We start from the raw sequence: 13,134 nt of genomic DNA on the forward strand, positions 1-13,134 counted from the left end.
CGACGAACTGGAGGACAGGTCGCGGCGTGACAACTTACTCTTTTATGGCATTCCCGACTCCCGCGAGTCATGGGAGCAGTCTGAGGCACACGTGAAAAGAATTTTGACAAACGCACTCGATACCATGCCTGAAAATTCCATTGAACGCGCCCATCGTCTGGGGCCACTCACGCCGAACAAATGCCGCCCCATCATAGTTAAGCTTTCTGGCTACAAAATAAAAGATAAGATCCTTTCGGCACGCGCTAAGCTGAGGGAAATAAACGTTACTGTTAGCGAAGATTTCTCGCCCGCCACGCGTATTGCTCGAAGAAAGCTTATCGAGTTTGCTAAAAACCTACCTCAGTCACCAAAATTCCAACTGCGCCACAATAAGCTCGTTATAAACAAAAAGCAATACGTGTATGACATGGCAACCGAGAGCGTAGTCGAACTTGCGCCCCAACGCGCCCCTGATAACCCACAGCCGAGCACCTCAGCACACGAGGAGAGATAGGGAAACGCGAGGGGCAGTGGTCTTAACGTATCTGATGTATCGGTTCTTTTCTGTAACATTCGTAGCATAACTAATAAGCGCGATTCACTAACCTCAGCTATAGATACCTGCAATGCTCATATCATAGCATTAACTGAAACCTGGTTGCATCCTCATTTTCGCGATCACGAAATCTTCGAGTCAGCACATTGTTTCTCTGTCTATCGCTGCGACCGCACAACGCGTCGAGGCGGCGGCGTTCTTTTGGCCATTTCCAAGGAATTGCCTTCCCAGTGTATTCATATCCCCAGCAACTTGGAAATGGTATGGGCTATTATTGAAATGAATGGGCAAAAAGTTATTGTTGGTACTTGCTATCGTTCCCCTAATTATTCTTCCACCTTCGTAAACGAGCTACATGATGTAATTAACCTAGTTGTGTCTCGTCATCCTACATTACCTTTATTTTTACTGGGCGATTTTAACATTCCTAATATTTCATGGGACAGCGAATCGCCTTGTATGCAACCTTTTTCCACTCTAGCAGATGAATTTCTAAATCTATGTTCTCTGTTTTCATTCACGCAACTTGTCAAGCAACCCACAAGAATAACCGAATCAGTCGCGAATACACTAGACCTTGTACTAACATCTTGCCCTGATCTCATCTCAGAAATTACTTACTTACCTGGCTTGAGTGATCATACCCTTTTGTCATTTCACGTCAACCTGCAGCGCGTTAAGACTAAAAGAAAAATGAAAACTATTCGTAATTATCAAAAGGCAAATTTTGAGGCTATTAATAGTGATCTATCTGTCTTCCTCGAAATATTTTTAAAGGACTTTGAAATTCGCAGCGTGCAATCCAACTGGGATATCTTCGTGGCCAAGATCAACGACTTAACTAATAAGTACATTCCTACCCGCACTATCATATCTAACAGTAATGCTCCCTGGTATAACCCCCACATCAGACGTCTATCTAACAGAAAAAAGCGATTGTACAGATCGGCCAATTCATCATCAGACGATGCTCGTTGGGCCGCTTACAAACTGGCTTCTGATGAATACGTGGCGGCCATTAAAACAGCCAGAGAAAAATACCATAATACTACCTTACCATCCATGCTTGTAACCGACATTAAAAAATTTTGGCGCGTGATAAATCCTGCTGATGATGATAATATTTCATTAGTTGACAGTTCAGGGAATCTCATTCCCCCTCATCAATGTCCGTTTATCTTCAATGAAATTTTTACGCGTAATTTTTCTGTAACTTCCGACATCTCACTACCAAATACCTATTCTTACGACTACCCTGCTATGTTCCCGATAATCATAGATCCTTTAGGTGTCGAAAGCATAATTAGATCACTTAAACTTTCCTCCGCTCCTGGTTGTGACCTCATCAGCCCCAAATTTTTAAATTGTACGAGCGTTTATTGTTCAGTTATCCTGTCAAAAATTTTTCAACAGACCATCGATAATGGTTGTCTTCCAGCTGAGTGGACGGTCGGGAAGGTGATTCCACTTCATAAATCAGGTAACAAGCATTCTCCACTTAATTACCGACCAATATCACTAACCAGCATCCCATGTAAAATTTTCGAACATATACTATCTTCGAACCTCGCCAACTTCCTTGAATCTAATTCGTTTTTCACGTCGTCACAACATGGCTTTCGAAAAACCTACTCATGTGAAACACAATTGGTATCAGTCCTTCATAAACTAAATGTTATTCTTGACCATTCCTCATTAGCCGATTGCATCTTTTTAGATTTTTCAAAAGCTTCTGATAAGGTAAGCCATAAGCTATTACTCTATAAATTGCACCAACTTAACCTTGACCCAAAACTCCTTATCTGGCTTGAATGTTTTCTGGTTAACCGCTCGCAGTTCATTGTAGGTAATAATCACCTCTCTCAGCCGAGTGGCGTTCACTCCGGTGTGCCACAAGGCTCTGTGCTCGGACCTCTTCTTTTTCTTATATACATTAATGATCTACCCTCTTGTGTCTCTTCCCATATTCATTTGTTTGCCGATGATTGTGTTGTATTTAGGGAAATAACTTGTGAAAATGACATTAACACGCTCCAGTCCGATCTTAACGCTATTTCTGTTTGGTGCAAAACGTGGTGCATGCAATTGAACATTAACAAATGTAAATTTATGCGGGTGTCCAGGAAAAATCATAATCTACCTGTTTACCATCTTCATAACTCGCCCCTAGATGCTGTGACTAGTTATAAATATCTTGGTATTCACATCACATCAAATCTCACTTGGACAGTTCATATAACATATATAATTAATAACGCTAACCGTATGTTGGGATATCTTCGACGTAATTTTGCAAAAGTTCCCTCATCTCTAAAACTTTTACTTTACAAAACACTAATTCGTCCAAAACTTGAATATGCCGTTTCAGCCTGGGACCCTTGTCATGAAAATCTAATTCACTCACTCGAAATGGTCCAGAATAACTCTGTTCGCTTTATCTTGTCCAACTATAACAGAACTGCGAGCATAACCACAATGAAATTCAGCCTTGACTTACCGTCTTTGTCATCTCGTCGTAAAAACTTTCGTCTTTGCCTCTTTCACAAGTTATTTTATCACCCCCATCTCCGCACCGAACTTATATTACCTCCCCAATACGTTTCATCTCGATTAGATCACGTCCATAAGGTCGGTGTCCCATCGTGCAGGACTAATGCTTTTTTTCAGTCATTTCTCCCACGCACATCAGAAGAGTGGAATCGCCTTCCCGTACCAACAGCTTCAATCGAAGACCTCCACCTGTTCAAGAACGCCTTAACTAATATTGTATGAATAGACGCCATTTTTTTGTATTTCTAGTAACTGCTTTCTTTTACTCCAACACCATTTTTGTAACCACTCCCCTCTTCAATGCCAAAGGCCCTGAGGGTACATGTAATAAATAAATAAATAAATAAATAGTCTTCACAGCCCAACACGCGCATGCTCGTCGCTTCGAAAAGCTGGCCAAAACACGCGCTGTATCCGGACGAACGCTGTAAATGGCGCCGAACCATTTCACCGAAGAATTACAGCTTGGCAAGTGCCATCTTTAGAGTTCGTGCGAACGGCGCGTGCCTTGCTCGCATTCTGAAGCCCGATTAACATGATGCGATGTTACTTACGATTCCGCAACTGCCACGTCAAAAAACGCATCCTCCACTATGTTTTTTTTTTTTTTTTTTCCACGAGCGACGTTACAATTGCGAAATCACAAGTAAAATCGCATCATATGAAGCAGCTAGCTTGAGGCAACGAATGTGCTGGACTGTAAAATTGTACTCTGGGGTGCTGTGCATGGGAATGGCCTATAAGTATACAGCATTACTGGCCGCCACAGTTCAACCCGTGGTAATATGAGTTCTGCCAGTATAGCAAAACGTGAATATGATGGGCATATCCGTATTAAAGAGGCGCACGCTAATCACACGGAAGCATCGACAACGTGTGGGGTGCGTGCGAGGAAATCAAGCAGGCAGTGATTTTGATTTGAACAGAAGTGAAGCAAGAGCAGATGACATTTCACAGGTAAACGTAAGCACCGACCCTCTATTAATTTATAATATTTACATTAAGAATTCAGACGGTGTGATGTGTAGATATTTACGCTACAAATGTATTGTGGGGTCCCGCAGACAGCACGACAGACTCAGTTAAAGCGGTCAGTGGATATGCGTCAATTTAGTCTGCGTTTTCGCTGGACTGACGCAGTGTCGCATTCCGCGTTTCTGCCCCTTCCAATGCCCTCCATGGGTTTCGTATTTTCCAGCGACTGTGCGTGCGTGATCGTTCAGACGCAGGCGAGCGCAGCCTCTCCATCGATCGAGAACTTCGAACGGGCGTCCATTTGAACGGGGGAGGATATATTTTTTCAGGCGGCTCTGCCGAGAGCTCTCTTAGTCACCGAAGGACGCGTCTCTAATTTAACTGAGTGCAGCGATGGCCTATAACGCAGAGAGTCGAACCGGTCATTATTCTAGTTTAGATCGAGTTCGAATTCAGTAGCTTTGCATTTTGTTCCAGTTCGGTTCCGGTACAGTGATGAATTCGAAATAACGATTTAGTTACCGGTTCCTCCAAGAGCGAACCGGTTCGAACCGGTTCTTAAAAGAATGGGCCGAAATCGCCGCTGCCATTTCGCTGATTTTCGGAGAAATGCGTGATCATTTCGCGCAGCGGTTACATATAACAAAGCATGGTGAATGCAGCGTCTCAGCACTTTTCCGCGGAGTGAACATTCGCGAAACCCCTCTTCCCCTTGGTGCAGGCAGATCAAGTCACTTAGTGCGTGCATGAAGGACGTGCACGCGATGCGCGGAAAACGAAAGAGCCGTTTTGTTGTTGTGCGTACATGTTGTGCATGCAGGGGAGGCGAAACTGTGCGCTTACCACCCGGTGACATGGTAAAGCGCCGTTCACACTCTTGCGACCGAGTAAGACCGAGAGAGACCAGACCGGTTTTTGAGCCTTTTGCGACTTCTTAGGACCGGATGCGTGCTGCCGAGCTGGTCCTAAGAGACCGCAAGGGGCTTAAAAACCGGTCAGGTCTCTCTCGGTCGTACTCGGTCGCAAGAGTGTGAACGGGCCTTAAGACGACTGCGTGTCAAGAACGGCGTGGCACGCCGAAGAACAGAACCTCAACCCGTGTGTGTCCACAGGTCTTCAAAGTCGATGGCAGGAGCTTCCAGGGCATTCAAAGCGCGCACCTACACGCCGGCCTTGTGACGTGAAAGGGGGGGGAGGGAGGTTGGCACGCACCCTAGTAGTGATACACCCGCCGTCCCCCAAATCGCCGGCGACCTTCGGTTGGTAGAGGTATGGCGCCATCCCATGGTGACGTTGTGAACTCTATAAACGAGTGCTCAACGACGTCCAGGGTCAGAGCATGTACCACGGCATTAATGCTGACGCGTTAAAAGAAAGTTTCACAGCTTCCAGTCGTTAAGAAAAGATGTGTTCAACACGACGTCATTTGCATTAAAAAAAAGGTCATCAGAGCCGTCCTGCGGAAATGAGGGCAGCAAAACAGATACATGCTTCATTTCGTTTTGTGATCTTGACTTTTTTTTTATCACAAACACCACTCTACGCAAATTAAGTGGCCATACAGGCACTCCGAAGGAGTACCACATTACAGTAAAGTAAATCAACCGACACACAATGACGCCATGACGGTAGCACGCACCGCACTCGCGGACACCCACACCCGAACGCCTTCGAACAACGACTGAGTTCAAGTGGAGAAATACAGTAAAGGGCAGTCTAAGGAAGTTAAAACAAAAAAGGACACAAAGACCGGGAGACATGTTGCTTGTAGTAAACAAATACAAAAAAAAAAAAAAAAAAAAAAACGACGCTTTTAGGGCTCTAGGCTGCTCTGAGCGATTGATTTTACCACCGCAGAACAAACACGTCGACAACCGTCGGTTTTTTAATGCGAAAGCGTTAACTGTCCCAGAGAGCGAGCCGACGTCATCAGCTTTGAAGCCGCGTCAGACGGCACCTAAAATCCTTTTTTCCAAGTGAAGCCGCAATGTGATGGCTCCCAGCTCTGAAGCCGCGCGAAAAGCTTAGCCAAAAGGCACCTATAGTTTCCCCGCTCCCAATGGAGCGCAGTGAAGATGCGAAATCTGATGAATTTTGGCTTCGGTCTCATTGGCTGACGCGCGTCATAGTTTCAAGGAACGAGGCTTCCATTGGCCGCTGCGCGTCAGTTTCAATGAGGGCCACCCCATGGCGCTGCGTGCCCACACCGCCTAGCGCCGCCAGCGCTGCTCAGGCAGACCGCCAGCGCGAGGAAAAAAATCGGTCGTGCCGCCGTTCTGGAAAGCAGCGGCGGCCACTTCACGAGGACGTGCGCAAGAACGACATTCATGCTTTCGTGTTCACAACTCATAAGAAGTGCTTAAATGTACCTCAAGCCTTTTTTTATTTTTTTTTCAAAAAAGCTGAAAAAGTTTTTAGAAAAAGAATATTAAGCGAGGTAAAGGTGAATTCTACAGTATTTCTTCCCGGTAAATCTGAATATCACGCTCTTTTTCCCCGAAGAGGAATGTAGCTAAACGCGAGAAAACACGAAAAGCATTCAACCCGTCGTTTAACAGATCTTTGGGCCGCCAATCGCGTGTCGCTCGTGTGGGCAGCGCGTGGCACTCGCAAGCTTGCCAGGTATATTTCTCCGCACTGCAGCCGTGACGTCTTTGTGTGACCTTTTTAAAATAACAAGGCGCTGAAGATGCGCCAGAGCGGAGATTTCGAAAACTCCTTTTATGACGTAACACTCTGGGATGGAGGGGCTTGAGCGGTATTTTGAAAATGATCTTTTGCAGCCTCCGTGCACAAAATTGAAATTAAAAAAAAATATTATCTTGATATTCGTGATTCTGGAGGCCAAATGAAGGCGATTTAGGTGTTTTTATTCAACTACAGAATCGCTTCAACTTCCCTTTAACGTGAAGCATTCTTTGCCTAGTTTCTCCGGATTTCATGAAGCCGCATTTCAAGATGCCGCATTTTGTAATACCGTGGGCCGTGACGTCACATGCCTTCGGTTTTCCCGCTAGATTTAACGAGAAAATTGACGTCACGTGACCTCAAAACCAATTCAGTTTCCCCGCTAAATTTAGCGGGAAAAATTATGTTACATGACTTTATGTCTCGTGCCCAATACACGAATCTAATTTCCCCCCTAAATTTCGAGAAAAAATTGACGTCACGTGACGTCAACACCAATGCAGTTTCCTCGGTAAATTTAATGGGAAAATGACGTCACAAGACCTATACACAACTGCAGTTTCCCTGTTAGATTTAGCGGGAAAATTAACGGCACGTGACCTACACAAATTCAGTTTACCGGCTAGATTTAGTAGGAAAATTGACACGGGACCGGCCGCAACCCGTCCTTCCCCATACCCTGTGGACACAGATAGGGGAAGTCAGTGGTTTGGAGAGGAGTGGGTGGAGAGGGCTGGAGACACCTGGAGGCAATGCTCGAAAAGAAAAGCCTGGAGGTTACTAACTAGCGCTAAACCAAGTACGTTTTAGGTAGCAGCACAAATGCAGGGCAATCTTCTTTTTTTTTTATTTTGATGCGTATGTGGGCTTCCTCTCTTCTTGAGGAATATTGCTTAGCAGCAAGAAATGAAACACACGCACACATGATACGCGGGTACAGAAAGAATAGCTCTTTAGCCTCTTGGCAAAGTCAGATGCTTATACTCCGTTTTAAGATGTTCCAGACGCTACAAGCTGCCCGCTCCAATGTAGCTTGAAGTTGTCACGTGACTTGGCGCTCTCGCGTCAAAGCGCCCAACGAGAAGGCCACACGACACCCTCCGGTGGCTCATAGCGTTCTTTGACCGTGACGACTCGCCGTCGCCAAGTGGCGCTGCACGTGAAAGCTTTTTGTTTGTTTCATTATTACTGAGTTGACTCCACGTCGCCGCCGTTTGTTCAGTCAGAACTGCGCCACTAACGCCATCGTCTAGAATATTTGATTGATTTCGCGCCACCACCGACAAAAGGACGCGGCTCAGATTTCATCGGGACTTTTAGCAAACCGTTATCGTGTTCTGCGCACCACACTAGCCGAGCCTTTGAAGCATGCTTTTAAGCGCGCGCCACGCTTCAAATGCTCCGGTAGTGCGGTACGCGGAGAACGGTAGGTTTGCTAAAAGTCCCTACTATGTCGAACCGTTTTCCAATAAACCGGAAACCGCTACATGAGATTACGCTTCCGTTCCGAATCGGGTCTAATATTAAATGCTTGATTTCGGTTACGGTTTTGTTCCGGCTCCGTCAAAAATAACGGTTTTGCACCGGTTTTCGGTTTTTGGTTCAATTCGACATCCTGCGAACATGTTTTTGAACGGCCACATCGTAGATGTTATCTAGCCGCACTTTTGTAAATAATATTAAGTTTTTACTACTGGGAAACTAGGATCTTAGGCACGAATACAATGTCTAACACTACAAGCATATACCGACGACGCTACAGACCCGAAAGTTAATCTCAAATGAATTGGTTGTGACTGAGACATTGTAATGAGTGCTCCTGTAGCTGGTGTCTCCTTTGGACCATTCCTCAAGTCGAGTGGCACTGCACGACGATGTTAGTACGAACACGACTTCGGCGCTTTCTAGAATTCTACTTCAAACGGGTACCGGCGGGCATCGAGACGTACCACTTAAGTTTGTACTCCAAGTTCCCAAATAAGCATTTTCCACCACTAGTTTTGGTGACACTCCTCTAATACTGAGAGAAAAACAGAGACATCTTGCAATGGTTTATTCGCGCTAACAGTGTCGCGGTGCGTAGACAATCCGGGGAGGGGTCCTGACGCGGTTGCACTCAAAGTCGGAGACCTGCAGCTGCACGAGTGCTGGGAGCGCACGCGCCCGCGGCACTGCTTCCCCACTCGAAGAGTTCTGGCGCTCGCCGCCGCACAGCGCCACCTCCGCCATCAGAGTCGGCGCTACGACCGCTGGCTGCTGCAGCAGCAGCCCGCGTGATTCATTCGACGCCCCATAATGGCGTCCATGATTCACGGGGCCGCCGGTGACAGGCGCGTGCCTCGAGTCCTTTCAGCGGGGAACCTGGCGTTCTGATGGTCGCCCTGCGCGCTCCCGCTCTTCCCACACTTCCTCGATCCCTTCCGGACGCCGACCCCTCCGCCTCCCATCGAGCCCAGATAACCGGAGGAACGATCGAGGAATACTCCCGCCGGCGCGGCGGGGAGGGAGCGATGATCGCGACAGCTTGCTTTGTTTGCGACACATGTCCTCGACCAAAAGAATCTTGACTATACCGAATGCCGGGACTATGAATAGTCTCCACGTCTGCAAGCAGTCATGCTTCAAAAGCTAGGCTGGTCACCGTGAGTGGAAAACGCATTAATGGGACACGAGTCTGGCCCCAGTGGCACGCCTTAGAAACGAAGGCTTGACGGTCGGACGATTTGTCCACACCAGCAACAAGGCGGCGGGCCGGTTCCTATAGAGGTCATACTTGCAAACATGTCTTGGCGACTTCCTGGGACATTATGTGTCTGGGATCGCAGTTGGAGAAGGGGGGATACTGCGTGGAGCCGAGACGATCGCAGCGGGATGGTGTTTATTATTATTACTATTATTATTATTATTATTATTATTATTATCATTTTAAAACAAACATTATCTGACAATCTTTTTTGTAGCGTTCTTCGAGTGAGTTTTGGTTTAAACGCGAAAGAATATATACTTTTCGATCGCCCATGTCGTTCTCGACAGCTTCGGACTCAAGTATAAACACAGTAAGTTTTTTTCGTTTTTTTGTGTGCTTCTTTGTAACATTATATTTGGAAATACTAAAACAAAAACGACTTAGAAGTACTGAAAGCACAACACCGGTTGATATAGTTCGTAACACGATTTAGATGCACCAAAGATACAAAAAGAAATAAAACAATTTATACAAAAAAAAAACAACAACAAAAAAAAACGGTAGTCATAATTTGTCTCCTCATGAATGCCTGTGGCAGTACACTTGCTTGCAATGCACGTTGAACAATCACGACTGACAATACGACCATAGTTCATGGCAAGGCCCAGTGCTGTGACACTTGTCAAAATTCCGCAATGAACGAGCTGCTTCTTAAAGCCGTTTCGTACAACTTCACTTTTACGAAAAGACAGTCGTTTTTCAACCTTCGCGATATTTGAAAACGCGGTGAGCTTGCACACCGGTAATGAAAAAGAGAAAGAAAAATAGAGAAAGGAGGAAAGAAAGAAAGAGCTTGTACGGTAGTTAAGCACATGATTACAGCCTTCTCTGTCATCCCTGGAGTTTCAGATTTTTTGTACGATTTGATCACGTTTAGTTTAGCTAATATGACATGGAAGTGCATTGGTTTTCATTTTGTAACCGTGTCGATTCCAGTACTTAAATCGGCAAAATAATTAGGTGAAAAAGTAGTCCGACGTCACGACCGTACAATACTGCTCAAACGCAAAGACTAAACGCAGTGGAATACACGCTAAAAATATGTACATCCGTAAAGTTGTTCAAAACGCTGTTCCAGAGACGTACTCTTGAGTACAACCTTGCAGTGCCTTTATTTTGACATGATACACCATTTTCCATCGTAAAATAGGGTGATGTTGCATTGAACAACCTCCATTTTTGAAGGGTTTAAGAGGGCGTGGAAAAGGCTAAAGTGAGGCGAACACCGGTCCTTTTTGAAGGGTGTTCGTCGCATTGAACACCCGCTTTAGCTAGATTGTTTTAGCGATGATCTTGAATGAACCTTTCCTCTACCAATGCTTTGTCGTACATTCTTTGAGCTTAGATATATAAGTTTAATTGTGTTGTGTTTATACAACCGGAAGTTAGTCAACCTCCATGGGCATCTAGTGTCCCAGCCGTCGATGAGAAAATTAGCCGGTCTAGTACCATTTGCCAGCATGGTGTCTTTGACGTGCATCAGTGTGACGCACGACAGCACGCCTGAACGATGCTCATCCAGATCAAAACGGGCAGGGATAGAGATTGAGCCCAGGACCGCAGGGTTCTGCAGCGCGAGCTTTCGCTCCACGGATACATTATGTATTACGCGAAAGATTCACAAGAACAAAGCAACATACGTGTAATTCTCGTAATTGGGGACGCGGTGCACCTGTGAATGTGAGATTTCAAATTGTGAAGTATATAAGGCGAGCAGTCTCAGGGTCATGATTTATTTTCTCGTGTATGATCTATTAGTCCGTATTTACTGTTTTTCTGTATGTTAAGACTGCGTGTGGTTCTTATTGTTCGTAAATTTGCTGCCCGTAAAAAAAAATATGCCTAGGATGCTGCTAAGATCGCAAACATCTTATTTTTTCGAGCGTCCACCAGCATTGAGGTTGTTGGCGTAACACCCTTAGGACGCCAAAAACATTTACACCCTTAAGGGTGTAAAGTTCTGTAAAACTTGTACTCATTAAAAATGTTTTACACCATTAATAGTATAAAACCTTCTAATGATTGTAAAAACAAAGTTTTACTCTCCTTCACCCCGACCACGCAAAAGAAATACATCGACGAATGTGAAGAAAAAATTGCCACTGGCCAGTCACCGGCGTTTCCGCGCCTATTATTTACGCCGATCCCTCGAAACAATGTGCCGCGTGCATTGGTGGTTCTTTCCCAGTGAGCTCCAACCGTCGGCAACCCCACCCATAATAACACGTAACCCCCGAAACAAGCACAGGGGGTCCCCCGCGCCCCCGGGGTTGTCCGCAGGACGTCCCGGCGTGGAATCCCCCGGACACTTCCCTCGTTGCGGGTGCACGGCCGACCTTGGGGTCCCCTCGCAGGGCCCAGCGGGGGCTCCGGACGCCGCCGCACCTCCACCGGCCACACCTGTTTGGCGGGGCACGTCCCCGCTTGACCCCTCGCGTCGGTGGCCGCCGGCTAGGGCACCGTTCGGGACCTGCTGCGGGCTTAGCGCGGGCCGTGGGTGCGGGGCCTTTCGTGAGGGGTACGCTGGAAGCAGGACTCGGACATCTAAAGGTCTACCTCAGAACATACCGACATGCTTCTCTGATTTGCAAGAAGAGCTCTAGCTCTCTGACGTCACGGCGCTACGATGGCGCTGTTGTTGTTTACTGCGCATGCGCAGGCGCTTCACTTCCCGCGAGCCTGGTTTCTGTGCAAGCGTACTGCCCACACCCAGTGTGGACAAACGCGAGCTTGTTTGTAAACAGCGTGTTGGTCTATGTAGGCCATTCCAATAACATCGTCTTCTGCGGACTGCTAGCTTTCTGCTCTCGGGTGTGCAACCCATTGTGAGCATGCGCAGTAGCTCTCCTCTGCAAACTTTCAGACTCCGCGCATGCGTTTACAGGTTAGTGATTTGGCATTTTGCGTCTGGGTGAGAAGCAATGAAAAAAGTCGCCCCATTGTCGTACTGGTGTGGCAAAGGGCAGTGACAACACAGAATGTGATGTATTAGTGTGGAGGTGGTGACAAGGGCCGGCAGCGTAGGAATCCGATGCCGCCACGAGATTGCGGCTTTTCTCAAGGCGGGGTCACACTGCTTATACATCATACAAAATCCAGTCTGGATACGGTGAATTACGGTGAATTTGAGCTCTTTCAAAGACCAAGCGCTTGCGTCCTTGGCTTTCCCTGCATTATACCCAACTTCCGAGGTCAAAGTATAAGCTTGAGTTCAACAACCTCTAAGAAAAAAGATGGCGTATTGTCATGTGAAACCGCGCTGTCATCTTTAGAGACGTCATCCGGTCATTTCTCTGGGTGAAGTAATAGCTGCTAAAAGACCGATACAAATACGTGCCTTACAAGTAGATTGCGTTAATACCATACTGCTACCAACCAGCATTGCGTCCGATGGTCAAGGTACCGTAGTTTGGAGATTTAATACCCATTAAAAGAAACTGAAGGCTAAGCACAACCTTATCAGTAGACACCCCCCCATTACGGAAAGAAAAAAACAAACAAACAGCCCCATCGCAAAAAAAAAACAAAAAAAAAAAACAACAACAACAACACAAATGTGGCTCATCTCTCCCATCTAAACTCTTCTTCTCACTAGTCAGCCGTGCCCAAAGCGGCGACTGCAAAACTCCCCAGTTTC

Source organism: Ixodes scapularis, unplaced genomic scaffold, assembly GCF_016920785.2.
Source record: "Ixodes scapularis isolate PalLabHiFi unplaced genomic scaffold, ASM1692078v2 PGA_scaffold3__209_contigs__length_174095766, whole genome shotgun sequence".
NCBI classification, from domain to species: domain Eukaryota; kingdom Metazoa; phylum Arthropoda; class Arachnida; order Ixodida; family Ixodidae; genus Ixodes; species Ixodes scapularis.